At 41.3% G+C, this 27,471-nt stretch overlaps 1 long non-coding RNA gene and 14 other non-coding genes across 16 annotated transcripts; all 15 read left to right on the forward strand.

Moving 5' to 3' along the window:
- Positions 1-15,939: 15,939 nt before the first annotated feature.
- On the forward strand, positions 15,940-26,852 carry LOC122130450. 2 transcript variants are annotated; one of them, XR_006151885.1, is made up of 3 exons: positions 15,940-16,268; positions 19,688-20,279; positions 23,305-26,852. It is a non-coding gene; the product is annotated as an uncharacterized LOC122130450 (long non-coding RNA). The 2 variants fall into 2 exon arrangements; XR_006151886.1 differs by having other exon boundaries at positions 20,167-20,279.
- Positions 16,146-16,227, forward strand: trnas-gcu. The gene has a single exon. It is a non-coding gene; the product is annotated as a tRNA-Ser (tRNA).
- Positions 16,263-16,343, forward strand: trnas-gcu. Its single transcript has one exon. It is a non-coding gene; the product is annotated as a tRNA-Ser (tRNA).
- Positions 16,492-16,573, forward strand: trnas-gcu. Its single transcript has one exon. It is a non-coding gene; the product is annotated as a tRNA-Ser (tRNA).
- trnas-gcu lies at positions 19,804-19,885 on the forward strand. The gene has a single exon. It is a non-coding gene; the product is annotated as a tRNA-Ser (tRNA).
- trnas-gcu lies at positions 20,044-20,125 on the forward strand. The gene has a single exon. It is a non-coding gene; the product is annotated as a tRNA-Ser (tRNA).
- Positions 23,299-23,380, forward strand: trnas-gcu. Its single transcript has one exon. It is a non-coding gene; the product is annotated as a tRNA-Ser (tRNA).
- Positions 23,613-23,776, forward strand: LOC122130451. Its single transcript, XR_006151887.1, has one exon. It is a non-coding gene; the product is annotated as a U1 spliceosomal RNA (small nuclear RNA).
- Positions 24,063-24,176, forward strand: LOC122130458. Its single transcript, XR_006151894.1, has one exon. It is a non-coding gene; the product is annotated as a U5 spliceosomal RNA (small nuclear RNA).
- Positions 24,513-24,676, forward strand: LOC122130455. The gene has a single exon (XR_006151891.1). It is a non-coding gene; the product is annotated as a U1 spliceosomal RNA (small nuclear RNA).
- On the forward strand, positions 24,963-25,076 carry LOC122130452. Its single transcript, XR_006151888.1, has one exon. It is a non-coding gene; the product is annotated as a U5 spliceosomal RNA (small nuclear RNA).
- LOC122130456 lies at positions 25,417-25,580 on the forward strand. Its single transcript, XR_006151892.1, has one exon. It is a non-coding gene; the product is annotated as a U1 spliceosomal RNA (small nuclear RNA).
- Positions 25,867-25,980, forward strand: LOC122130453. The gene has a single exon (XR_006151889.1). It is a non-coding gene; the product is annotated as a U5 spliceosomal RNA (small nuclear RNA).
- On the forward strand, positions 26,298-26,461 carry LOC122130457. The gene has a single exon (XR_006151893.1). It is a non-coding gene; the product is annotated as a U1 spliceosomal RNA (small nuclear RNA).
- LOC122130454 lies at positions 26,748-26,861 on the forward strand. The gene has a single exon (XR_006151890.1). It is a non-coding gene; the product is annotated as a U5 spliceosomal RNA (small nuclear RNA).
- The last annotated feature ends 610 nt before the right edge of the window (positions 26,862-27,471 follow it).

Raw genomic sequence — 27,471 nt, forward strand, 5'->3', positions numbered from 1 at the left:
ACCTAACAAGGCTAGCCAATGACTTTCCTGTCTTTTTGCTTAACCGGTCAAAGTTACCAATATGCTCTTACTATTTTTTTCTATTTTGGCCTGTAACACTTCAAACACTTAAAGGCTCAACTACAGTCCAAGTCAGGACCTAACAAAGCTCGCCAATGACTTTCCTGCCTTTTTTGCTTAACCGGTCGAGGTTACCAATATGCTCATACAAATTTTTTCCCTTTTGGCCTGTAACACTTAACCGGTCGAGGTTACATTGGATCATACAATCTTTTTCTCTTTTGGCCTGTAACACTTAAATCAGTTAAAAAAAAAGTATAAATGCATGTATATTGATAAACAAAATCAGTAAAAAAAAAAAAAAAAAGTATTTATGCATGTGTATTAATAAACAAAATCAGTAAAAAAAAAAAAAGTACTATTTTTTTCTATTTTGGCCTGTAACACTTTCAAACACTTAATGGCTCATATACAGTCTTAGTCAGCACCTAACAAGGCTAGCCAATGACTTTCCTGCCTTTTTTGATTAACCGGTCGAGGTTACCAATATGCTCATGCAAATTTTTTCTCTTTTGGCCTGTAACACTTAAATCAGTTAAAAAAAGTATAAATGCATGTATATTGATAAACAAAATCAGTTTAAAAAAAAAAAAAAAAAAGTATTTATGCATATATTTTGGTGAACAAAATCAGTTAAAAAAAAAAAAAAGTACTATTCTTTTCTATTTTGGCCTGTAACACTTCAAACACTTAATGGCTCATCTACAGTCTTAGTCAGCACCTAACAAGGCTAGCCAATGACTTTCCTGCCTTTTTTGCTTAACCGGTCGAGGTTACCAATATGCTCATACAAATTTTTTCTCTTTTGGCCTGTAACACTTAAATCAGTAAAAAAAAAGAAAAAAAGTATGTATGCATGTGTATTAATAAACAAAATCAGTAAAAAAAAAAAAAACGTACTATTTTTTTGTATTTTGGCCTGTAACACTTCAAACACTTAATGGCTCATCTACAGTCTTAGTCAGCACCTAACAAGGCTAGCCAATGACTTTCCTGCCTTTTTTGCTTAACCGGTCGAGGTTACCAATATGCTCATACATTATTTTTTTCTTTTGGCCTGTAACACTTCAAGCACTCATCTCATGGCTCATCTACAGTCTTAGTCAGCACCTAACAAGTCTCGCCAATGACTTTCCTGCCTTTTTTGCTTAACCGGTCAAAGTTACCAATATGCTCATACAAATTTTTTCTCTTTTGGCCTGTAACACTTAAATCAGTTTAAAAAAAAAAAAAAAAAAAGTATTTATGCATGTATATTGATAAACAAAATCAGTTAAAAAAAAAAAAAAAAAGTATTTATGCATGTAAGTAGTCTTTAGAGGGGGGTATGTGTCATAATTGGAGTAATGAGGGGTCATAAAGGTCATAAAGGGTTATTAACCCTTTGTTGCCAGCCCCTAAAATGACCGATTTAGGGTGCTTTCAATTAAAGCAGTGATGTAAGAACACTTTGTAACATATATTAATTTGTGATATCTCATTTTAAAGCTAATAGTAAGGAGTACAACACAGCACAGTTTTTTCATTTTTCTTTATTAAAAATATATATTTATGCAAATTTTTATTAATTATGCGCATAAATCATGTACAATTTCTCATCTGAAGCGCTAAGTATACATATTTATTAAAAAATTTCAACTACAAATCAAAACATACTCAATCAGCCATATATTCCTAAAATTTCAGCTTGTTCTGAGCAAAACCTCAAATATTACAGCCCAATATCTGGCGTCCTCCACATTATGTACATTTCAAAATTCCAGTAAAATTCAGTGTGATAAAATATATCCACTTTGTAGCGAAGGGAGAGCGTGGTCACCCCACATGGATTTGAACCTGGGTCTACAGGGTACTAAACATGCACTCTGACTGCCATACCAATGAGCCAGGCTCCATAGTGTGGCAGTCAGAGCACACACTCATCTGTAGTGACGGCACTTTGTCACACTGCCCTCCACTTCGGGAAGTGCACCCTTGCGCTTCATGCACATAGGCATTCCTCGCGCATCCACCAACCGTACTTCTCCCATCCAGAGTGCCCCCTTGTCCAGAGTGCCCCCCCCCCCACACACACACACACACACAAGTGCTTCACCTATCTATGGGGCCCCTCACACAGGGGGCAACCTACCTAGGGGTCCCTCATACAGTGTTACGGCCACGCCTCCGATGACCCCTAGAGAAGCCATCCCACCTCTGACATAATTTGTAGCGAACAGAGAGCATAGTCAACTCACCTGGCCTGGCCACAGGGTGCCAAACATTCACTCCAGGCTCTTTGGTATGGCAGTAAGAGTGCATGTTTGGCATCCTCTAGAACCGGGTTGATTCGGAGGGAGGGAGGGAGGGTTGGGGGAGAGAGAGAGAGAGAGAGAGAGAGAGAGAGGGGTGACTATGCTCTCTGTTCGCTACAAATGGTGTCAGAGGTGGGATGGCTTGCCGTGAGGTCATCGGAGGCGTGCCCGTAAAACTGTATGAGGGGAACCTGGGCTTTGGGCAAGGTCTACCATGTCACGGAAGCGGCTCAAAGCCCTGATGGCCATGTTACATGTAGTGGACCCCAGCGCTGAGGATGGAAATGATAAGCTGAGAAGTCAGAACTTTCCTTGACTATTTCAAGGAGCGCTGCAAAGCTCTGCATCAGCCCTTTCAAAATGTGTCCGTTGATGAGCGAATGGTGAAGAGTAAGCCCAGATCTGGAATTCGTCAATATATAAAAAGGTCTAATTCTCTCCTGGCTTGTAGGCCTCTTGGGCCCTATCCCTCTTGGTCTCACACCTCTCCCTCTTGCTGGTCTTGGGTTGGCTGCCAGATTTTCAGGAGCACCCTCACCGCTGCTCTCCTCGTGGCTAATCTTGCCATTACCTAAGCTGAAAATCAAATTGATCAGAAAAAGGAACAGTTCATTTTCTTATTCTTCTTTTACACTCATATATATATATATACACATTATTGTACAGGCATGAAAGCAGGCATATATATATACATACATACACATATATATATATATATATATATATATACATATTATTGTACAGGCGAGAAATTACAAGCACACAAAAACCTTGAAGTCTCAAATCAAAACGAAATATTGACAGAACTACACTAACTAACTTCACTAAAACCATGTTACTGTCAAAATTGTTCATGAAATTAGGTTAGAAAACTATCTTGAAGAAAAATAAATACTCATTTATCTTTTTCTTCTAAATGTCTTGTAAGTCCCTGTTTGCTTATGCCTTTCAAACACCAAAATGAAAACCAGTAACATGTTGCTTGGCTATTAGTACAAGTGCGTACTACAGCTTTGCGGTAAACGAAACACATGTGAATGTTCGCCCTCAAATGTCTATAAATCTACAAAATCTAGGCCATAGTTGATAAGCCCAACACAAAACTTAAATACAAAGGTTTGATAAAGTGTATTATTTACTCCGAGAAACAAATGAGGAAAGCATGCATTGCAGTGACTACTTGTTGGGTGTGTGTATTTACGACTGAAACGTACCTTGTGATAGAAACGGAGTCGGAGAGTACTTTTTCTCCGGCGCTTTCTCCTTCCAATCCTTGGCGAAATTCAAACTTTTCTCCACTAGAATCCATCCAATACCACTGTGTACATGCTTTCTTGGTCCACTCATCATTCATTAGAAATGCTGCCTCTTCTTGTCCTGAAAATCGCTGTTGCTCACTGAGGTGTCGCTTACGTGCGGACGCCATGTTTGTTTTTTCTAACCTCAAAGTCACGTAACTCGCGTAGCTTGATTTGACTAAATCTCTGGGACTAACCAATCAATAAAATGGATTTTTAAAAGCATGCAATCTGATTGGATAGGTCTTGAGGCTTTGTAAAAAAATTCAAAAATATGTTATTTTCCGTTGTCATGGCACTAAAACGTCATCGTTCCAAAAGGAACGATATTAACACGGGGCGGCACCAAAGGGTTAATGTTTAGATACATGATAATAAGATGTTTTATGTTTAGATACATGTAGTATATGATCATAAGATGTTTCATGTTTAGATACATGATGATAAGATGTTTAATATTTAGATACATGTAGTATATGATGATGAGATGTTTCATGTTTAGATACATGATTATAAGATGTATAATGTTTAAATACATGTAGTATATGATGATAAGATGTTTAATGTTTAGATACATGTAGTATATGATGATAAGATATTTCATGTTTAGATACATGATGATAAGATGTTTAATATTTAGATACATGTAGTATATGATGATAACATGTTTAATGTTTAGATACATGATTATAAGATGTTTAATGTTTAGATACATGTAGTATATGATGATAACATGTTTAATGTTTAGATACATGATTATAACATCTTTAATGTTTAGATACATGTAGTATTTGAAGATAAGATATTTCATGTTTTGCTACATGTAGTATATGATGATAAGCTGTTTCATGTTTAGATACATGATGATAAGATGTTTAATGTTTAGATACATGATAATAAGATGTTTAATGTTTAGATACATGTAGTATATGATGATAAGATGTTTAATGTTTAGATACATGATAATAAGATGTTTAATGTTTAGATACATGATGATAAGAATAGATACATGTTGATATGATGTTTAATGTTTAGATACATGTAGTATATGATCATAAGATGTTTCATGTTAGATACATGTTGATAAGATGTTTAATATTTAGAAACATGTAGTTATATGATGATAACATGTTTAATGTTTTGATACATGTAGTATATGATAAGATGTTCATGTTTAGATACACGATGATGAGATGTTTAATGTTTAGATACATATAGTATATGATGGATAACATGTTTAATGTTTTGATACATGTAGTATATTGATAAGAATGTTTCATGTTTAGATACATGATGATAAGATGTTTAATGTTTAGATACATGTAGTATATGATGATAACATGTTTAATGTGATGATGATAACATGATTATAAGATGTTTAATGTTTAGATACATGTAGTATATGATGATAACATGTTTAATGTTTTGATACATGTAGTATATGATGATAAGATGTTTCATGTTTAGATACACGATGATGAGATGTTTAATGTTTAGATACATATAGTATATGATGATAACATGTTTAATGTTTTGATACATGTAGTATATGATAAGATGTTTCATGTTTAGATACATGATGATAAGATGTTTAATGTTTAGATACATGTAGTATATGATGATAATATGTTTAATGTGATGATGATAACATGATTATAAGATGTTTAATGTTTAGATACATGTAGTATATGATGATAACATGTTTAATGTGATGATGATAACATGATTATAAGATGTTTAATGTTTAGATACATGTAGTATATGATGATAACATGTTTAATGTTGATGATACATGATGATAAGATGTTTAATGTTTAGATACATGTAGTATATGATGATAACATGTTTAATGTTTAGATACATGATAAGATGTTTAATGTTTAGATACATGATAATAAGATGTTTAATGTTTAGATACATGTAGTATATGATGATAAGATGTTTAATGTTTAGATACATGATTATAAGATGTTTAATGTTTAAATACATGTAGTATATGATGATAACATGTTTAATGTTTTGATACATGTAGTATATGATAAGATGTTTCATGTTTAGATACATGATGATAAGATGTTTAATGTTTAGATACATGTAGTATATGATGATAACATGTTTAATGTGATGATGATAACATGATTATAAGATGTTTAATGTTTAGATACATGTAGTATATGATGATAACATGTTTAATGTGATGATGATAACATGATTATAAGATGTTTAATGTTTAGATACATGTAGTATATGATGATAAGCTGTTTCATGTTTAGATACATGATGATAAGATGTTTAATGTTTAGATACATGTAGTATATGATGATAACATGTTTAATGTTTAGATACATGATAAGATGTTTAATGTTTAGATACATGATAATAAGATGTTTAATGTTTAGATACATGTAGTATATGATGATTAAGATGTTTAATGTTTAGATACATGATTATGAGATGTTTAATGTTAAATAGGCATGTAGTATATGATGATAACATGTTTAATGTTTTTGATACATGTAGTGATATGATGATAAGATGTTTCATGTTTAGATACACGATGATGAGATGTTTAATGTTTTAGATACATATAGTATTGATGATTGAACATGTTTAATGTTTTGATACATGTAGTATATGATAAGATATTTCATGTTTAGATACATGATGATAAGATGTTTAATGTTTAGATACATGTAGTATATTGATGATAAGCTGTTTCATGTTTAGATACATGATAATAAGATGTTTAATGTTTAGATACATGATGATAAGATTAGATACATGTTGATAAGATGTTTAATGTTTAGATACATGATTATAAGATGTTTAATGTTTAGATACATGTAGTATATGATGATAACATGTTAATGTTTAGATACATGATAAGATGTTTAATGTTTAGATACATGATAATAAGATGTTTAATGGTTTAGATACATGTAGTATATGATGATAAGATGTTTAATGTTTAAATACATGATAATAAGATGTTTAATGTTTAGATACATGATGATAAGATTAGATAACATGTTGATAGATGTTAATGTTTAGATACATGATTATATAGATGTTTAATGTTTAGATACATGTAGTATATATGATGATAAGATGTTTACATGTTTAGATACATGTAGTATATGATGATAAGATGTTTCAGTGTTTTGATAAATGTTAGTGATACTGAATGGAAAGCTGCTTGTCATGCTTTAGATACATGAATGATTAAGGATGTTTGTAATGTTAGAATAACAGTGATAATAAGGATTGTTTAGATGATTTAGATACATATGTATAGCTGATTGATAAAGGATGGTTTAATGGTTGTAGGATACATGGATAATAAGATGTTTAATGTTTAGATACAGAATCAAGATCATATATAAGATTAGATACATGTTGATAAGATGTTTAATGTTTAGATACATGTAGTATATGATCATAAGATGTTTCATGTTTAGATACATGATGATAAGATGTTTAATATTTAGATACATGTAGTATATGATGATAAGATGTTTCATGTTTAGATACATGATTATAAGATGTTTAATGTTTAAATACATGTAGTATATGATGATAACATGTTTAATGTTTAAATACATGTAGTATATGATGATAACATGTTTAAGGTTTTGATACATGTAGTATATGATGATAAGATGTTTCATGTTTAGATACATGATGATGAGATGTTTATTGTTTAGATACATGTAGTGTATGATGATAACATGTTTAATGTTTTGATACACTTGATCCCACTTCACCTGCAGGCTCTGTGGCCAACCAAAGACTAGAGAAAATGGCCACAGTAAATAGTTATAGTGTGTGTGTGTGTGTGTGTGTATATATATATATGTAAATATCTTTTAATAAATACTTTTTTTTTTTTAAAACAAATTGACTTGTGTTTCTTTCATTAATCTTAAAGTTATGTATACTTTTATTTTTAATTTTCATTTATTTTATTACATTCGTGTGTTTTAATGAATAAAAGGTTGTTGGGTTCCCAAAAAGTATGACTTCCTTGTTCTTTCTTTCCCGATTCACAGCGTGTTTGTCTAGCCGGGTGTCTGCCTTTGTTTTGAATTTTAAAGTAGCCATGTGCCTGTGTGCCGGAAACAACAGCGATTCCGCTATTGGTCTCATCTCTGTCTCATCTACAGGTGCAGTGGTGTATAAAGTACCCAAAAGCCATACTTGAGTAAAAGTAAAGATACCTTCCTGGAAAATGACTCAAGTAAAAGTAAAAGTAACCTTTTAGAATACTACTTGAGTAAAAGTCTTAAAGTATCTGATCTTTACTGTACTTAAGTATCAAAAGTAATTTTCTGATATTAAATGTACTTAAGTATTGAAAGTAAAAGTACAAGTAAATGCTGTTAATAAAAAAGCAAAGGGTCAGAATTTTGAGAATTATGAAGTTTATTCCGACTAGAATGAGCATACTTATAAACTGGGCCTTATTTGAACACAATTATAACACAATAGGCAATACTAAAGCAGCACCGAAAGTAACAACCCAGTCATTACTTGAAACTGAAAAATGTTTTGTTCATCTTCAAACAAAACGTTCCAAAAAGCCATTATGAATTTTTTTAATTTTAATCTTTGTAACATTTTGTGAATGGGCTCCTGAGTATCCCAAGGTATGCATAAGGCACAACCTGAGAGCAATAACCTGGCGATCTGATACAAAGCCATAGCATTACATCAGGATCATCAGTTTTACAAGCAAGTTATCTGTACAGTGACTGTGAAATACTTGCAGCAACATGCACACACTGTCGCTACACAATGGTAGTCCTTTGGGGGATCGTAGTCCCTCACATTGCGCATGCTCAGACACAAACGGTTTACGGCATAAGGCTCAACACCAACATCAACATATCTGGCTTGTCTTAACGCATAATGTAGGTTTATTTAACGTAATATTTAATAACGTTGTAAACGGTTTAAACGTCAACATATGGGGCTTGTCTTAAAGCATAATGTGGGTATATTTAATGTTATATTTAATTATGTTGTAAACGGCTAACAGCATAAGGCTCTACGTCAACATATGAAACGAAACTGGGGAGAGACTTTTTGATCCTCCACCTCATCTGTTTTGTCCACTGTGACATCTTCTTTGTTTTTAAATAAATGGTCATGTTTTCAAAAAACTGGCTTTCGTCGCTTTTCTCCATGATTGAAAACGGATCTGTCGTTGTGACGCATGCGCGCGCGGCTTCGCTGTCGACAGCAGTCGACAGTGTCGCAAAATAACGCATGCGCAATGTGAGGGACTACGATCCCCCAAAGGACTACCATCGTGTAGCGACACACACATCCCTTGAACAATAACGTTACTAGCAGCTATTTTGCTCCACACTGCTACGTTACTGTAGTGTAGATTGACACCATCCTAGCTAACTAGCAAGATACTTCGCCAGAGATGGAATAAAGAATAAGAATAAATTATCTTTGTAGGTTATTAGCTAGCTTGAAATATTATATACAGATCTTACCCAGCGGTGAAAGAACATGACTAGTCTACACGGTTGTGCTGGTGGCATTTAATGAAGAGGTCGTGGGGTTTCTAATTTTTTGATTGAGACCTGTGTGCTTTTGCTTCGATTATTGTTGTGTCCCCTTCGTTGTTGATCTTAATGTTTTGGATATATCCTTCCACTGCATATTGCAGTCCATTTTGCCTTGATCTGGAGCAGTGGCGATTTTAGCCTGAAATTTCTGGTGGGGCAATTTTGTATGACTTCATGTCACCGTCAAAAAACTAGAGGTAGCTGATTATTATAAGCAGTAGACCAGTAGGATATGTTATGGGCTGCATTTTGAGTGCCAGCACGGAGCAGAAATCCTATTTCAAATACATTTCACATGCTTCAGCGCTCAGCGCAACACAAAGATGTTGCCTATAATACAGCATTAAAGTAAAATGATTGCAACAAAGTAAAAATATTAGACAAGACACATAGCTCAAATAACTTGACTAATGTATTAAGCTTGTGGCACACGTGTGGCATACAATATGAAGCGAAAGGCACAACTTAAACAAATAACAGCAACAAAACATGCTGCTAAATGAACAAAACTTTGTAAAAAGACGATGTCCTTGCAGATTGCATTGATACATCCATCAGCTCCAAAAAAAAAAAAAAGGTTTGACTCACCAATGCAGATCACTTAAATAGGAAGTTGGCGCGGTGGTTCTTTGCTTGAGCAAACCTCTCGATGACTTTGCTGTTAAAATCCAGCAGCCCATGAACAAACGGGTTTTCAATGGAAAGCATGGAGAGGGCGTTCATTCTCTGCTGTCCCATCGTGTTTCTTGGGAATGGCTTAATCCTTTTGTGTGGCCCCAAACGTTTAATTTCTAATTTATCTTCCAACGACAATGTACTAAATTGCACCCTCAACAACTAGTCTACATCATTCGTTGTAGGCTGAATTAAAACACTTCCCAAATACTCGAAAACTAGCGATAGCTAACTAGCAGTAACGTTACTGGCATTGATCTGTCTGATTTTGATCTGACTATGTTTTTTTTCTCTTAGTCACGGGGTACAGGTCTCGCGGTTTTCGCATTATTCCAGTCTAGTTGCCGGGCAGATTTTGTGGGGCACATCTGAAAGTGCCCCACCGCTCAATGTTAACTCTGGCCTGTGTGGTTCACGCTCATTGGTGTTTCCATGGTAACGGTCAATAACGCATTAACGTGCGCTAGGACCACTGATTCGCCAAACCTGCTTGCAGTCTGTGTTCTACCACAGTCCCCGACGTTGGTCTCGTCACTCTCATGATTTTTTTTTTTTCTAAAGATGATTTGATTTTGTAACGAGTAACGAAGGTTTCAGGGGAAATGTATCGGAGTAAAAGTATCCGTTTTCTTTGCAAATGTAGCGAAGTAAAACTAAAAGAAACAGAAATATAAGTAGTAAAGTAAAGTACAGATATCCAAAAAACGACGTTAAGTACAGTAACGAAGTATTTCTACTTCGTTACTATACAACACTGTACAGGTGTGACATTCCATTTTAACCACAAACGTTCAGGATTTAATAGATAGATAGAACATAGATAGACACGTTCTGCAGAGCTGATTTTTCACATACTTTTCCAATTGGGTCTCCCCTTCAAAAGCAACACAATTTTTCTGGGGTTTCGAGATTCAAAACCACCACATCAGCGCAGGCTTTGAAACCGAGAAGAACGTGCACCATCCTTTGCGCTTCCTGTTTCACGTTAATCTCTATACCTTTGTCTCATCTGTCTCATCTGTGAACTTCCTGTCCAGCGGAACATTCATCTCTGCTGTGATTGGCTATGCCTCTGTCTCATCTGTGAACTTCCTGTCCCATTCACAGCGATCAACTTCCGCAATTAGAGAGTTTTCTGACAGTTGGAAAAGGTAAGCTAAAATTGTTTCGATGGCGTTAAAACATTGTTTTCAAAGTATTTGTCTAGCTAGCTCGCTGTCATTCATGTAAGTTAACAATCTCAGGTAAGGCCAGGTTTAATTTAAACTTTAGATCGCGGTAAAATGCGTTTAATGCCTGCTAGCATTCATGTCATTTGTCAAATCAGTTTGACTACGCAGCTTCATATCACTAAGCATATTCATCTTAATAATATTAATTGGAAAGGGTAAGCTAAAATGATTTGTTTGTTACATTCTGTGTTAGAACAATAAAGTGTAATCTATGCTAAATGTATTGTGTAGGTGTATTGTATTAGCAAACTGTGTAACTGTATTAGCAAACTCTAAATCAAGGTTACAATTTGTCATTTGGGTTTAATTCATAGTTTCGAAGGCGTTAAAAATGAGTTTCAAAGTATTTGTCTAGCTAGCTTACTGTCATTCATGTAAGTTAACAATCTCAGGTAAGGCCAGGTGCAATTTAAACTTTAGATTGCGGTAAAATGCGTTTAGAATATAACCAAAGTGCTTGACTAACTTAGCCTGCTAACATTCATGTCATTTGTCAGTCAGCTATGTCAAGGTTGAATTTAAACTTTGATTGCAGTTTAAAAATGTGCTTAAAGTACTTGTGTATCTAGCTTGCTTTCATTCATGTAAATTAGTAAATAATTTACATGAACAAAAGAGTATGTGTACTGCACATAGCTATCATCTACAGGGAATGCATATAGTTAATGTGTATATAATGTGTGTTTTTTTTACCAGTGTATTTACCAGTGTCATCTCTAACTTAAGAAGGGAGGGGACCCCCAGAATTGGCATGAGATGCTGGCCGAGAGCGAGGTGCAGTTCGGGCAGTACAGGGGGAAGACGTTCCGGTGGCTGCTGGAGAACGACGTGGGATACGCGTGCAGCATCATCGCGTCCCACGGGAGAGAGAGAGGGAGAGCGGGGACCCCAGCCAGACGCCCCTCATGGTGCAGAAGGATTCCCTCACCTCCTACGCCATGCCGTTTGTCTTTCGGCTCACCGCACAGGCGGTGAATTGGGAGGCCTTCCTGTGTTCTTTAATGTCTTTGCCTTCCTCCCGGGCACTACGCTCCTTCTCCTGCCCTGGACCTTCCACCTCCAGGCGGTGGTGGGAAATACCAGAACTTCACTGGCACCGTCAGCTTAATCTGGCCCTGCTGGTTGTTATGGAAAAGGGCCTCACTCACCCACTCCTGCATCTCAACAGGGAGGCTTTTCCTCCAGCTCCTGGGGATTAGCAAATTCTGCAAAATATAAAGTGTGTTACTAGACATGACTACCAGACTACCAGACACACAAACAGTTTTTACCCCCAGGCTGTTAGGCTTCTGAATCAGCAACACTGAACAGTCGCCATCACCTTGTACTTCACACCCATACAAATACACTTGCTACATATATATATATATATAAATATACAAGCACATATTTTTTATCTTATTTATTTTAATATTCCCCACCCTGGAAACTGCCCTTCTTGTATTTCAAACTGTTGTTACTTGCGGCCCGAGCAGCCAGACCGGCCACTCCGACTCCGCCTGCCCGCGGACGCCTCTGGTCTGGTATGCCCTCATCGTCGCCCGTGCCAGCGCATCATCCTCCTCCTCCTCAGCCTCAGCCACCCCGTCCACCAGCGTCACCCCGTCCACCAGCGCTGGTGCCACGAGCGCTGGTGCCACGAGCGCCCCCTCCACAGCCACCACTGCTCCATCCGCCAGCTCCTCCGCCCCTGCTGGAGCAGTTCCACGCTCCACCGCCTGGAGGTGGAAGGTCCAGCAGGAGAAAGAGCGTCGTGCCCGGGAGGAAGGCAGAGACTTGAAAGACTATAATAAGGCCTCCCACTTCACCTGCAGGCTCTGTGGCCAACCAAAGACTAGAGAAAATGGCCACAGTAAATAGTTATAGTGTGTGTGTGGTGTGTGTGTATATATATATATATGTAAATATCTTTTAATAAATACTTTTTCTTTTTTAAAAACAAATTGACTTGTGTTTCTTTCATTAATATTAAAGTTAGGTAAAAAAAAGCCCCGTGTCTGCCAGCTGTGTGGCCAGCCACAGCAGAAGGACTATGACCACAGCCAGTTTGGTATAACTGGCGCTGTGGCTGGCTGAAAGGAGGAAGAAATGAAGACAAGAGACATTTTTTATGTATACTTTTATTTTTAATTTTCATTTATTTTATTACATTCGTTTGTTTTAATGAATAAAAGGTTGTTGGGTTCCCAAAAAGTATGACTTCCTTGTTCTTTCTTTCCCGATTCACAGCGTGTTTGTCTAGCCGGTGTCTGCCTTTGTTTTGAATTTTAAAGTAGCCATGTGCCTGTGTGCCGGAAACAACAACAGAACTTCCGCTATTGGTCTCATCTCTGTCTCATCTACAGGTGTAATGTTCCATCTTAACCACAAACGTTCAGGAAACATAGATAGACGCGTTCTGCAGAGCTGATTTTTCACATACTTTTCCAATTGGGTCTCCCCTTCGAAAGCAAGAAAATTTTTCTGGGTTTTAGAGATTCAAAACCACCACATCAGCGCAGGCTTTGAAACCGAGAAGAACGTGCACCATCCTTTGCACTTCCTGTTTCACGTTCATCTCTATACCTTTGTCTCATCTGTCTCATCTGTCTCATCTGTGAACTTCCTGTCCAGCTGCTGCTGTGATTGGCTATGCCTCTGTCTCATCTGTGAACTTCCTGTCCCATTCACAGCGATCAACTTCCGCAATTAGAGAGTTTTCTGACAGTTGGAAAAGGTAAGCTAAAATTGTTTCGATGGCGTTAAAACATTGTTTTCAAAGTATTTGTCTAGCTAGCTCGCTGTCATTCATGTAAGTTAACAATCTCAGGTAAGGCCAGGTTTAATTTAAACTTTAGATCGCGGTAAAATGCGTTTAATGCCTGCTAGCATTCATGTCATTTGTCAAATCAGTTTGACTACGCAGCTTCATATCACTAAGCATATTCATCTTAATAATATTAATTGGAAAGGGTAAGCTAAAATGATTTGTTTGTTACATTCTGTGTTAGAACAATAAAGTGTAATCTATGCTAAATGTATTGTGTAGGTGTATTGTATTAGCAAACTGTGTAACTGTATTAGCAAACTCTAAATCAAGGTTACAATTTGTCATTTGGGTTTAATTCATAGTTTCGAAGGCGTTAAAAATGAGTTTCAAAGTATTTGTCTAGCTAGCTTACTGTCATTCATGTAAGTTAACAATCTCAGGTAAGGCCAGGTGCAATTTAAACTTTAGATTGCGGTAAAATGCGTTTAGAATATAACCAAAGTGCTTGACTAACTTAGCCTGCTAACATTCATGTCATTTGTCAGTCAGCTATGTCAAGGTTGAATTTAAACTTTGATTGCAGTTTAAAAATGTGCTTAAAGTACTTGTGTATCTAGCTTGCTTTCATTCATGTAAATTAGTAAATAATTTACATGAACAAAAGAGTATGTGTACTGCACATAGCTATCATCTACAGGGAATGCATATAGTTAATGTGTATATAATGTGTGTTTTTTTTTACCAGTGTATTTACCAGTGTCATCTCTAACTTAAGAAGGGAGGGGACCCCCAGAATTGGCATGAGATGCTGGCCGAGAGCGAGGTGCAGTTCGGGCAGTACAGGGGGAAGACGTTCCGGTGGCTGCTGGAGAACGACGTGGGAAATGTTATAGTGTTATATGTTATTTCTGGTATATGTTATTTTGGTATATGTTATTTGTGTTACCTGTTGTATGCCGTCTACTGCATAGATGTTGGCTGCCAAGTCGTAAGAAGGACTCTGCTGCAGCGGCCCGAGCAGCCAGACCGGGCCACTCCAACTCCGCCTGCCCGCGGACGCCTCTGGTCTGGTATGACCTCATCGTCGCCCGTGCCAGCGCATCATCCTCCTCAGCCTCAGCCACCCCGTCCACCAGCGTCACCCCGTCCACCAGCGCCACCCCGTCCACCAGCGCTGGTGCCACGAGCGCCCCCTCCACAGCCACCACTGCTCCATCCGCCAGCTCAACCAGCAGGGCCAGATTAAGCTGACGGTGCCAGTGAAGTTTTGGTATTTCCCACCACCGCCTGGAGGTGGAAGGTCCAGCAGGAGAAAGAGCGTTGTGCCCGGGAGGAAGGCAGAGACTTGAAAGACTGTAAGAAGTGTGTGTGTGTGTGTGTGTGTGTGTATATATATATATATATATATGTAAATATCTTTTAATAAATACTTTTTCTTTTTTTAAAACAAATTGACTTGTGTTTCTTTCATTAATCTTAAAGTTAGGTAAAAAAAAAGCCCCGTGTCTGCCAGCTGTGTGGCCAGCCACAGCAGAAGGACTATGACCACAGCCAGTTTGGTATAACTGGCGCTGTGGCTGGCTGAAAGGAGGAAGAAATGAAGACAAGAGACATTTTTTATGTATACTTTTATTTTTAATTTTCATTTATTTTATTACATTCGTTTGTTTTAATGAATAAAAGGTTGTTGGGTTCCCAAAAAGTATGACTTCCTTGTTCTTTCTTTCCCGATTCACAGCGTGTTTGTCTAGCCGGGTGTCTGCCTTTGTTTTGAATTTTAAAGTAGCCATGTGCCTGTGTGCCGGAAACAACAACAGAACTTCCGCTATTGGTCTCATCTCTGTCTCATCTACAGGTGTACTGTTCCATCTTAACCACAAATGTTCAGGAAACATAGATAGACGCGTTCTGCAGAGCTGATTTTTCACATACTTTTCCAATTGGGTCTGCCCTTCGAAAGCAACAAAATTTTTCTGGGTTTTCGAGATTCAAAACCACCACATCAGCGCAGGCTTTGAAACCGAGAAGAACGTGCACCATCCTGCGATGGACTGCTAATCCATTGTGCTCTGCACGCGTGGGTTCGAATCCCATCCTCGTCGGGAAGGGCCCTCAAGGGCTTGTGTTGTCTTTCTCAAACGAGCATAGTAGGGGAGGCCATTTTAGGGACTACATCACCAGTGTCCAGCTCCTTACCTTCCCTTTCTCGATGAGTGGCTGTATTTCCATCTGGCTCTATAGCGCATCCTCTATGTGACGAGGTGGCCGAGTGGTTAAGGCGATGGACTGCTAATCCATTGTGCTCTGCACGCGTGGGTTCGAATCCCATCCTCGTCGTGAAGGGCCCTCAAGGGCTTGTGTTGTCTTTCTCAAACGAGGTGACGAGTGGTTAAGGCGATGGACTGCTAATCCATTGTGCTCTGCACGCGTGGGTTCGAATCCCATCCTCGTCGTGAAGGGCCCTCAAGGGCTTGTGTTGTCTTTCTCAAACGAGCATACGAGGCAATTTTAGGGACTACATCACCAGTGTCCAGCTCCTTACCTTCCCTTTCTGGATGAGTGGCTGTATTTCCATCTGGCTCTATAGTGCATCCTCTATGTGACGAGGTGGCCGAGTGGTTAAGGCGATGGACTGCTAATCCATTGTGCTCTGCACGCGTGGGTTCGAATCCCATCCTCGTCGTGAAGGGCCCTCAAGGGCTTGTGTTGTCTTTCTCAAACGAGCATAGTAGGGAGGCCATTTTAGGGACTACATCACCAGTGTCCAGCTCCGTACCTTCCCTTTCTCGATGAGTGGCTGTATTTCCATCTGGCTCTATAGCGCATCCTCTATGTGACGAGGTGGCCGTACCTTGCGCCGAATGGACGGTAAAACAGTTCCTAACGCGATCCGAACTATTGTTAACAATATCCTAACAAGTCCTAACAAATCCTACCCAAGTCCTAACAAGTCCTAACAAATCCTACCCAAATCCTAACAAATCCGAACAAGTCCTAACATACATCCGAACAAGTCCTAACATACATCCGAACGATGGGGCAAAAGGGGGCAAAAGAGCCAATCAGATGTTAAGAAACGAAGTTTCACAGGTGACCGACGCAAGGTTTTCTTATTGGTGAGTGGCCGTTGCTATGACAATCTCGCAGCTGGATAGTTCACGAGAGTTTCAAGACGACGCACCTAGAGGTTTATCATTCTGAGGTATCGATCATCTAATTTCACAGATTGCAGCTACCGTCGTTCAATATATTTAAAGTAAGTAATCAATCAACAAATGAATTCATTAAACAAGTGTTAACTTATTTGTTTAGGTCGTAATTCATGTTTAGTCCGTTCATATCCTAATGCTAGTTCAGACGAACATATCGGTTGTGTTAGCATGTAACTAATAGTAATTATATCTGTAACAGCTATTCAAAGTTATTCAAGTTATTTTAAAAGAATACGATGTATCATAGAAAGTTGGTATGTTGTTTTTTGTCTTTCAGATTAGCCTGGGAAAATGGTAAAGTTACGGGAACTGCCGAGTTAACATTAACGTTCACGTAACTTTATCGTCAAACTTTACCATTTTCCCAGGCTAAAGTTATTCAAAATGATAACGATGTGTCATCGTAAGCGATGGATGAATGTTTAGATGTAGTATGTTGTTTTTGTCTGTTACATTAGCCTGGGAAAACGCTGTTAAAATTGTATAGTTTGAGCTAGGGATACAGTTACGTGAACTGCTGAGGTAATGTTAACGTTACAGCCCGGTAAAGAAGCTCTAACGTTAATATCACAACGTTTCTGACATCTGAGATTTCTCTAAGATAAATAACTTATCTCTAGGTCAACTCAAACGGTTTTATTTCGGTGACCTGATGTGAAAAACGGTGTTGTTGCTCTGGCTTTGATCTGTCTGAGGTTAATTTTTAGGTCATAGGCACATACTTGAGTCAAATGTGACATCAGCACACTGGTCACTGCTTTACGTGGCTGTTTATTATCAGTAGCTTGTCCTTAGACAGGATACTGTTCATTTGATAGATACAAAACTGAAGTAGGCTTTTAAAAATGAAGTGCAGTCGTTGATGAAGTAATCCCATCTGTCGCCTAATAATAAAGCTCTCCTTTCAAAGTTTTGTTTTATATGTTATGTGACATTCAACCCTGATATCTGCAGAAATGACAAAGACAGGTCAACCAGACTCATACTGGGCAGATGTCCTGCACAAGTATGCCCAGGGGAAGTTCAAGTTCTCAACAGGCAAGAGGCCGAAGTCCAGAAGGTGAAAGGCTGCCATACAGTGCATTGACGCCTGTCCTTTGACACTACTTTGCCCCGTCCGACATTTTTACTTTTTCGGGAAAAGGATTGAATGTAAATGTGGATATCACAAGGTAAGTGATGAATTTGAATAGTTTGATTAAACATGTGTAGGTGGTGGTTACTAAAAGTCAATCTGCTTTAGCTTTCTAATGACCAATTTGAATACGCTATCCTGGAAAATGCATTGTTTTATCATCAGTTGTACTTGAAGTGTTCCTCAATGTATAACAGGGGGATTACAAAGTTAATTGGATGTATTGTCAGGCTTAGGGAATATGTTAATGTAAAATGTGTTTCACAGTCAGCTGAGAAGGCAGGGTCAGAATCAGATGAGAGTCAGCCAAGCACTTCCAGTGCTAGAAGCCAGCTGCCAGCATCAGCTGCACAGACCAGTTCAGCTACAGCATCAGCTGCACAGACCAGTTCAGCTACAGCATCAGCTGCACAGGCCAGTTCAGCTACAGCATCAGCTGCACAGTCCAGTTCAGCTACAGCATCAGCTGCACAGGCCAGTTCAGCTACAGCATCAGCTGCACAGGCCAGTTCAGCTACAGCATCAGCTGCACAGGCCAGTTCAGCTACAGTATCAGCTGCACAGACCAGTTCAGCTACAGCATCAGCTGCACAGGCCAGTTCAGCTACAGCATCAGCTGCACAGGCCAGTTCAGCTACAGCATCAGCTGCACAGGCCAGTTCAGCTACAGCATCAGCTGCACAGGCCAGTTCAGCTACAGCATCAGCTGCACAGGCCAGTTCAGCTACAGCATCAGCTGCACAGGCCAGTTCAGCTACAGCATCAGCTGCACAGACCAATTCAGAGGCACACAAAGCATCAGCTACACAGACCAGGTCACCACAGAAAGCACCAGCTACACAGACCAGGACACCACAGAAAGCACCGACTCTGTGTAGACAGTGAGTTGGAATCAATGACATGCTCTCTATGTAGCAAGGAGGTGAGCAGTAAGGATTACACTCAGCACTTGTCAGGCTACCATGTCCAAGAGCGTTGTGACCAGTGTGGTGTTAAAGTCTGAGACTTTTGTATATAGCTACATTGTGTTTTATATTTTGTGTGTTTGTGTTCTCATTTAAAAAAAAAAAAAAACAACAAAAAAAACACAACTCTTGTGGTGTAATAGTAACACATCCATCCATCCGTTGGGTGGAAGATTCCAGGTGCAAGTCCTGGCAAGAGTGTGTGACTTGTTGGTCGAATCAGTATTTATTTCAAAATGATTTCATTGTAAGTTGTAGTAAGTGGATTTGCATTTTTTCCTCCTTTCCTTCTCTCTTTTCCCCCTTTCCCCCTTTCCCCCTTTTTTCCTTTTCTTCCCCCCCCTCTAGCAGTCCCTTTTCCCCCATTCTTGGCCGAGTGGTTAAGGCGATGGACTGCTAATCCATTGTGCTCTGCACGCGTGGGTTCGAATCCCATCCTCGTCGTGAAGGGCCCTCAAGGGCTTGTGTTGTCTTTCTCAAACGAGCATACGAGGCCATTTTAGGGACTACATCACCAGTGTCCAGCTCCTTCTCTTCCATACCTTCCCTTTCTGGATGAGTGGCTGTATTTCCATCTGGCTCTATAGCGCATCCTCTATGTGACGAGGTGGCCGAGTGGTTAAGGCGATGGACTGCTAATCCATTGTGCTCTGCACGCGTGGGTTCGAATCCCATCCTCGTCGTGAAGGGCCCTCAAGGGCTTGTGTTGTCTTTCTCAAACGAGCATACAGAGGCCATTTTAGGGACTACATCACCAGTGTCCAGCTCCTTACCTTCCATACCTTCCCTTTCTGGATGAGTGGCTGTATTTCCATCTGGCTCTATAGCGCATCCTCTATGTGACGAGGTGGCCGAGTGGTTAAGGCGATGGACTGCTAATCCATTGTGCTCTGCACGCGTGGGTTCGAATCCCATCCTCGTCGTGAAGGGCCCTCAAGGGCTTGTGTTGTCTTTCTCAAACGAGCATACAAGGCCATTTTAGGGACTACATCACCAGTGTCCAGCTCCTTACCTTCCCTTTCTGGATGAGTGGCTGTATTTCCATCTGGCTCTATAGCGCATCCTCTATGTGACGAGGTGGCCGTACCTTGCAGCGAATGGACGGTAAAACAGTTCCTAACGCGATCCGAACTATTGTTAACAATATCCTAACAAGTCCTAACAAATCCTACCCAAGTCCTAACAAGTCCTAACAAATCCTACCCAAATCCTAACAAATCCGAACAAGTCCTAACATACATCCGAACAAGTCCTAACATACATCCGAACGATGGGGCAAAAGGGGGCAAAAGAGCCAATCAGATGTTAAGAAACGAAGTTTCACAGGTGACCGACGCAAGGTTTTCTTATTGGTGAGTGGCCGTTGCTATGACAATCTCGCAGCTGGATAGTTCACGAGAGTTTCAAGACGACGCACCTAGAGGTTTATCATTCTGAGGTATCGATCATCTAATTTCACAGATTGCAGCTACCGTCGTTCAATATATTTAAAGTAAGTAATCAATCAACAAATGAATTCATTAAACAAGTGTTAACTTATTTGTTTAGGTCGTAATTCATGTTTAGTCCGTTCATATCCTAATGCTAGTTCAGACGAACATATCGGTTGTGTTAGCATGTAACTAATAGTAATTATATCTGTAACAGCTATTCAAAGTTATTCAAGTTATTTTAAAAGAATACGATGTATCATAGAAAGTTGGTATGTTGTTTTTTGTCTTTCAGATTAGCCTGGGAAAATGGTAAAGTTACGGGAACTGCCGAGTTAACATTAACGTTCACGTAACTTTATCGTCAAACTTTACCATTTTCCCAGGCTAAAGTTATTCAAAATGATAACGATGTGTCATCGTAAGCGATGGATGAATGTTTAGATGTAGTATGTTGTTTTTGTCTGTTACATTAGCCTGGGAAAACGCTGTTAAAATTGTATAGTTTGAGCTAGGGATACAGTTACGTGAACTGCTGAGGTAATGTTAACGTTACAGCCCGGTAAAGAAGCTCTAACGTTAATATCACAACGTTTCTGACATCTGAGATTTCTCTAAGATAAATAACTTATCTCTAGGTCAACTCAAACGGTTTTATTTCGGTGACCTGATGTGAAAAACGGTGTTGTTGCTCTGGCTTTGATCTGTCTGAGGTTAATTTTTAGGTCATAGGCACATACTTGAGTCAAATGTGACATCAGCACACTGGTCACTGCTTTACGTGGCTGTTTATTATCAGTAGCTTGTCCTTAGACAGGATACTGTTCATTTGATAGATACAAAACTGAAGTAGGCTTTTAAAAATGAAGTGCAGTCGTTGATGAAGTAATCCCATCTGTCGCCTAATAATAAAGCTCTCCTTTCAAAGTTTTGTTTTATATGTTATGTGACATTCAACCCTGATATCTGCAGAAATGACAAAGACAGGTCAACCAGACTCATACTGGGCAGATGTCCTGCACAAGTATGCCCAGGGGAAGTTCAAGTTCTCAACAGGCAAGAGGCCGAAGTCCAGAAGGTGAAAGGCTGCCATACAGTGCATTGACGCCTGTCCTTTGACACTACTTTGCCCCGTCCGACATTTTTACTTTTTCGGGAAAAGGATTGAATGTAAATGTGGATATCACAAGGTAAGTGATGAATTTGAATAGTTTGATTAAACATGTGTAGGTGGTGGTTACTAAAAGTCAATCTGCTTTAGCTTTCTAATGACCAATTTGAATACGCTATCCTGGAAAATGCATTGTTTTATCATCAGTTGTACTTGAAGTGTTCCTCAATGTTTAACAGGGGGATTACAAAGTTAATTGGATGTATTGTCAGGCTTAGGGAATATGTTAATGTAAAATGTGTTTCACAGTCAGCTGAGAAGGCAGGGTCAGAATCAGATGAGAGTCAGCCAAGCACTTCCAGTGCTAGAAGCCAGCTGCCAGCATCAGCTGCACAGACCAGTTCAGCTACAGCATCAGCTGCACAGGACCAGTTCAGCTACAGCATCAGCTGCACAGTCCAGTCCAGTTCAGCTACAGCATCAGCTGCACAGGCCAGTTCAGCTACAGCATCAGCTGCACAGGCCAGTTCAGCTACAGTATCAGCTGCACAGACCAGTTCAGCTACAGCATCAGCTGCACAGGCCAGTTCAGCTACAGCATCAGCTGCACAGGCCAGTTCAGCTACAGCATCAGCTGCACAGGCCAGTTCAGCTACAGCATCAGCTGCACAGGCCAGTTCAGCCACAGCATCAGCTGCCCAGGCCATTTCAGCTACAGAATCAGCTGCACAGGCCAGTTCAGCTACAGCATCAGCTGCACAGACCAATTCAGAGGCACACAAAGCATCAGCTACACAGACCAGGTCACCACAGAAAGCACCAGCTACACAGACCAGGACACCACAGAAAGCACCGACTCTGTGTAGACAGTGAGTTGGAATCAATGACATGCTCTCTATGTAGCAAGGAGGTGAGCAGTAAGGATTACACTCAGCACTTGTCAGGCTACCATGTCCAAGAGCGTTGTGACCAGTGTGGTGTTAAAGTCTGAGACTTTTGTATATAGCTACATTGTGTTTTATATTTTGTGTGTTTGTGTTCTCATTTAAAAAAAAAAAAAAAAAAAAAAAAAAAACACAACTCTTGTGGTGTAATAGTAACACATCCATCCATCCGTTGGGTGGAAGATTCCAGGTGCAAGTCCTGGCAAGAGTGTGTGACTTGTTGGTCGAATCAGTATTTATTTCAAAATGATTTCATTGTAAGTTGTAGTAAGTGGATTTGCATTTTTTCCTCCTTTCCTTCTCTCTTTTCCCCCTTTCCCCCTTTCCCCCTTTTTTCCTTTTCTTCCCCCCCCTTTAGCAGTCCCTTTTCCCTCATTCTTGGCCGAGTGGTTAAGGCGATGGACTGCTAATCCATTGTGCTCTGCACGCCTCGGTTCGAATCCCATCCTCGTCGTGAAGGGCTCTCAAGGGCTTGTGTTGTCTTTCTCAAACGAGCATACGACGCCATTTTAGGGACAACATCACCAGTGTCCAGCTCCTTCCCTTCCATACCTTCCCTTTCTTGATGAGTGGCTGTATTTCCATCTGGCTCTAAAGCGCATCCTTTATGTGACGAGGTGGCCGAGTGGTTAAGGCGATGGACTGCTAATCCATTGTGCTCTGCACGCGTGGGTTTGAATCCCATCCTCGTCGTGAAGGGCCCTCAAGGGCTTGTGTTGTCTTTCTCAAACGAGCATACGAGGCCATTTTAGGGACTACATCACCAGTGTCCAGCTCCTTTCCTTCATATCCCTGCATGGCCCTGGCAAAGGCTTTGAGGTGCTTGGGGTGCATTGGCAGCCTGCCTGAAAGTTGGTGGTGCCCCCACCGTCCCTGTGCTTCCCTTGGCCAGGAAGGCCAGCGCCAGCTCGGTCTTGTACAACTCATACTTACCTGGCAGGGGCGATACAATGATCAAGAAGGTTGTTTGCCCAGGGCGAGGCTCGGCCATTGCACTCCGGTCGTGCTGACCCCTGCGAATTCCTCAAATGTAGGAATCTCGACTGCACAATTTCTGGTAGTGGGGAACTGCGTTCGCGCTCTCCCCTGACGTGATGGTTTAATGACAGACTAAAGTGCCGGCTTTGACTCGAGCTGACTGTATCCTTCATATCCCTGCATGGCCCTGGCAAAGGCTTTGAGGTGCATTGGCAGCCTGCCTGAAAGTTTTTTTTTTTTTTTTTAAACTGATTTTGTGTGTGTTTGCTTGTTAGTTCAGTGTCCAGAAGCCACGCCTACGCAGTTAAAGTGCCTGCGACAGACAGACAGACAGACACACCGTGAGGGCCGCGCCCGGTGCCGTCCTAGCACCCGGGCCAGAGGCCATGTGGAAGGCACGCTCGGGTTTCTCTTCAACTCGTACAAATCTTTCGCCTTTTACTAAAGATTTCCGTGGAGGGGAACACCCCCGAGTTTACGGTATTTTTGGAAGCTCTGCTTCGGCGGAGCATCGTCTGTCTAAAGTCAAGTTTGTTCCCTGTTCTCCTCTCTGTTCCTCTGGTTAGGTCCTCTCTGTTCCTCTGGCTTGTTCCGCCGTGCGTGGTGGTGGTTCCCCAAGGCATGGCGATGAGCTCCAGCAAGGACTATTTGAAATGTGGGGAGGCTGTTCAAATATATTCAAGTGCACTCCAGCTGACTGTATCCTTCATATCCCTGCATGGCCCTGGCAAAGGCTTTGAGGTGCTTGGGGTGCATTGGCAGCCTGCCTGAAAGTTGGTGGTGCCCCCACCGTCCCTGTGCTTCCCTTGGCCAGGAAGGCCGGCGCCAGCTCGGTCTTGTACAACTCATACTTACCTGGCAGGGGCGATACAATGATCAAGAAGGTTGTTTGCCCAGGGCGAGGCTCGGCCATTGCACTCCGGTCGTGCTGACCCCTGCGAATTCCTCAAATGTAGGAATCTCGACTGCACAATTTCTGGTAGTGGGGAACTGCGTTCGCGCTCTCCCCTGACGTGATGGTTTAATGACAGACTAAAGTGCCGGCTTTGACTCGAGCTGACTGTATCCTTCATATCCCTGCATGGCCCTGGCAAAGGCTTTGAGGTGCATTGGCAGCCTGCCTGAAAGTTTTTTTTTTTTTTTTTAAACTGATTTTGTGTGTGTTTGCTTGTTAGTTCAGTGTCCAGAAGCCACGCCTACGCAGTTAAAGTGCCTGCGACAGACAGACAGACAGACACACCGTGAGGGCCGCGCCCGGTGCCGTCCTAGCACCCGGGCCAGAGGCCATGTGGAAGGCACGCTCGGGTTTCTCTTCAACTCGTACAAATCTTTCGCCTTTTACTAAAGATTTCCGTGGAGGGGAACACCCCCGAGTTTACGGTATTTTTGGAAGCTCTGCTTCGGCGGAGCATCACCTGTCTGTCTAAAGTCAAGTTTGTTCCCTGTTCTCCTCTCTGTTCCTCTGGTTAGGTCCTCTCTGTTCCTCTGGCTTGTTCCGCCGTGCGTGGTGGTGGTTCCCCAAGGCATGGCGATGAGCTCCAGCAAGGACTATTTGAAATGTGGGGAGGCTGTTCAAATATATTCAAGTGCACTCCAGCTGACTGTATCCTTCATATCCCTGCATGGCCCTGGCAAAGGCTTTGAGGTGCTTGGGGTGCATTGGCAGCCTGCCTGAAAGTTGGTGGTGCCCCCACCGTCCCTGTGCTTCCCTTGGCCAGGAAGGCCGGCGCCAGCTCGGTCTTGTACAACTCATACTTACCTGGCAGGGGCGATACAATGATCAAGAAGGTTGTTTGCCCAGGGCGAGGCTCGGCCATTGCACTCCGGTCGTGCTGACCCCTGCGAATTCCTCAAATGTAGGAATCTCGACTGCACAATTTCTGGTAGTGGGGAACTGCGTTCGCGCTCTCCCCTGACGTGATGGTTTAATGACAGACTAAAGTGCCGGCTTTGACTCGAGCTGACTGTATCCTTCATATCCCTGCATGGCCCTGGCAAAGGCTTTGAGGTGCATTGGCAGCCTGCCTGAAAGTTTTTTTTTTTTTTTTTAAACTGATTTTGTGTGTGTTTGCTTGTTAGTTCAGTGTCCAGAAGCCACGCCTACGCAGTTAAAGTGCCTGCGACAGACAGACAGACAGACACACCGTGAGGGCCGCGCCCGGTGCCGTCCTAGCACCCGGGCCAGAGGCCATGTGGAAGGCACGCTCGGGTTTCTCTTCAACTCGTACAAATCTTTCGCCTTTTACTAAAGATTTCCGTGGAGGGGAACACCCCCGAGTTTACGGTATTTTTGGAAGCTCTGCTTCGGCGGAGCATCACCTGTCTGTCTAAAGTCAAGTTTGTTCCCTGTTCTCCTCTCTGTTCCTCTGGCTTGTTCCGCCGTGCGTGGTGGTGGTTCCCCAAGGCATGGCGATGAGCTCCAGCAAGGACTATTTGAAATGTGGGGAGGCTGTTCAAATATATTCAAGTGCACTCCAGCTGACTGTATCCTTCATATCCCTGCATGGCCCTGGCAAAGGCTTTGAGGTGCTTGGGGTGCATTGGCAGCCTGCCTGAAAGTTGGTGGTGCCCCCACCGTCCCTGTGCTTCCCTTGGCCAGGAAGGCCGGCGCCAGCTCGGTCTTGTACAACTCATACTTACCTGGCAGGGGCGATACAATGATCAAGAAGGTTGTTTGCCCAGGGCGAGGCTCGGCCATTGCACTCCGGTCGTGCTGACCCCTGCGAATTCCTCAAATGTAGGAATCTCGACTGCACAATTTCTGGTAGTGGGGAACTGCGTTCGCGCTCTCCCCTGACGTGATGGTTTAATGACAGACTAAAGTGCCGGCTTTGACTCGAGCTGACTGTATCCTTCATATCCCTGCATGGCCCTGGCAAAGGCTTTGAGGTGCATTGGCAGCCTGCCTGAAAGTTTTTTTTTTTTTTTTTAAACTGATTTTGTGTGTGTTTGCTTGTTAGTTCAGTGTCCAGAAGCCACGCCTACGCAGTTAAAGTGCCTGCGACAGACAGACAGACAGACACACCGTGAGGGCCGCGCCCGGTGCCGTCCTAGCACCCGGGCCAGAGGCCATGTGGAAGGCACGCTCGGGTTTCTCTTCAACTCGTACAAATCTTTCGCCTTTTACTAAAGATTTCCGTGGAGGGGAACACCCCCGAGTTTACGGTATTTTTGGAAGCTCTGCTTCGGCGGAGCATCACCTGTCTGTCTAAAGTCAAGTTTGTTCCCTGTTCTCCTCTCTGTTCCTCTGGTTAGGTCCTCTCTGTTCCTCTGGCTTGTTCCGCCGTGCGTGGTGGTGGTTCCCCAAGGCATGGCGATGAGCTCCAGCAAGGACTATTTGAAATGTGGGGAGGCTGTTCAAATATATTCAAGTGCACTCCAGCTGACTGTATCCTTCATATCCCTGCATGGCCCTGGCAAAGGCTTTGAGGTGCTTGGGGTGCATTGGCAGCCTGCCTGAAAGTTGGTGGTGCCCCCACCGTCCCTGTGCTTCCCTTGGCCAGTTGTCGTGGCTGATCATTCCATTTTTTTCCGTTGGATTAATATATTTTCTGAGGAACTTGATTTGTAAAGAAAATCTGATTAGTATTATGTAATCGTTAATGTTACAATAAGGAGGAACGTTCCTTGGTCAAGCTCGATCTCCAGCGGCATGTACTGGTACCTTCCCTGGTACTATTTTAAGCCCTCATTCTGTGTTGGGGCGTTGTCCCATATTTAATTACCCTAATCATCCTGTATTAGGGTCTGATCGACTACCAGGCAGGGGTATATTTACTGAGGCCACCTTTGACCTGACAACTGTC

The sequence above is a fragment of the Clupea harengus genome, unplaced genomic scaffold (genome assembly GCF_900700415.2).
Source record: "Clupea harengus unplaced genomic scaffold, Ch_v2.0.2, whole genome shotgun sequence".
NCBI lineage: Eukaryota > Metazoa > Chordata > Actinopteri > Clupeiformes > Clupeidae > Clupea > Clupea harengus.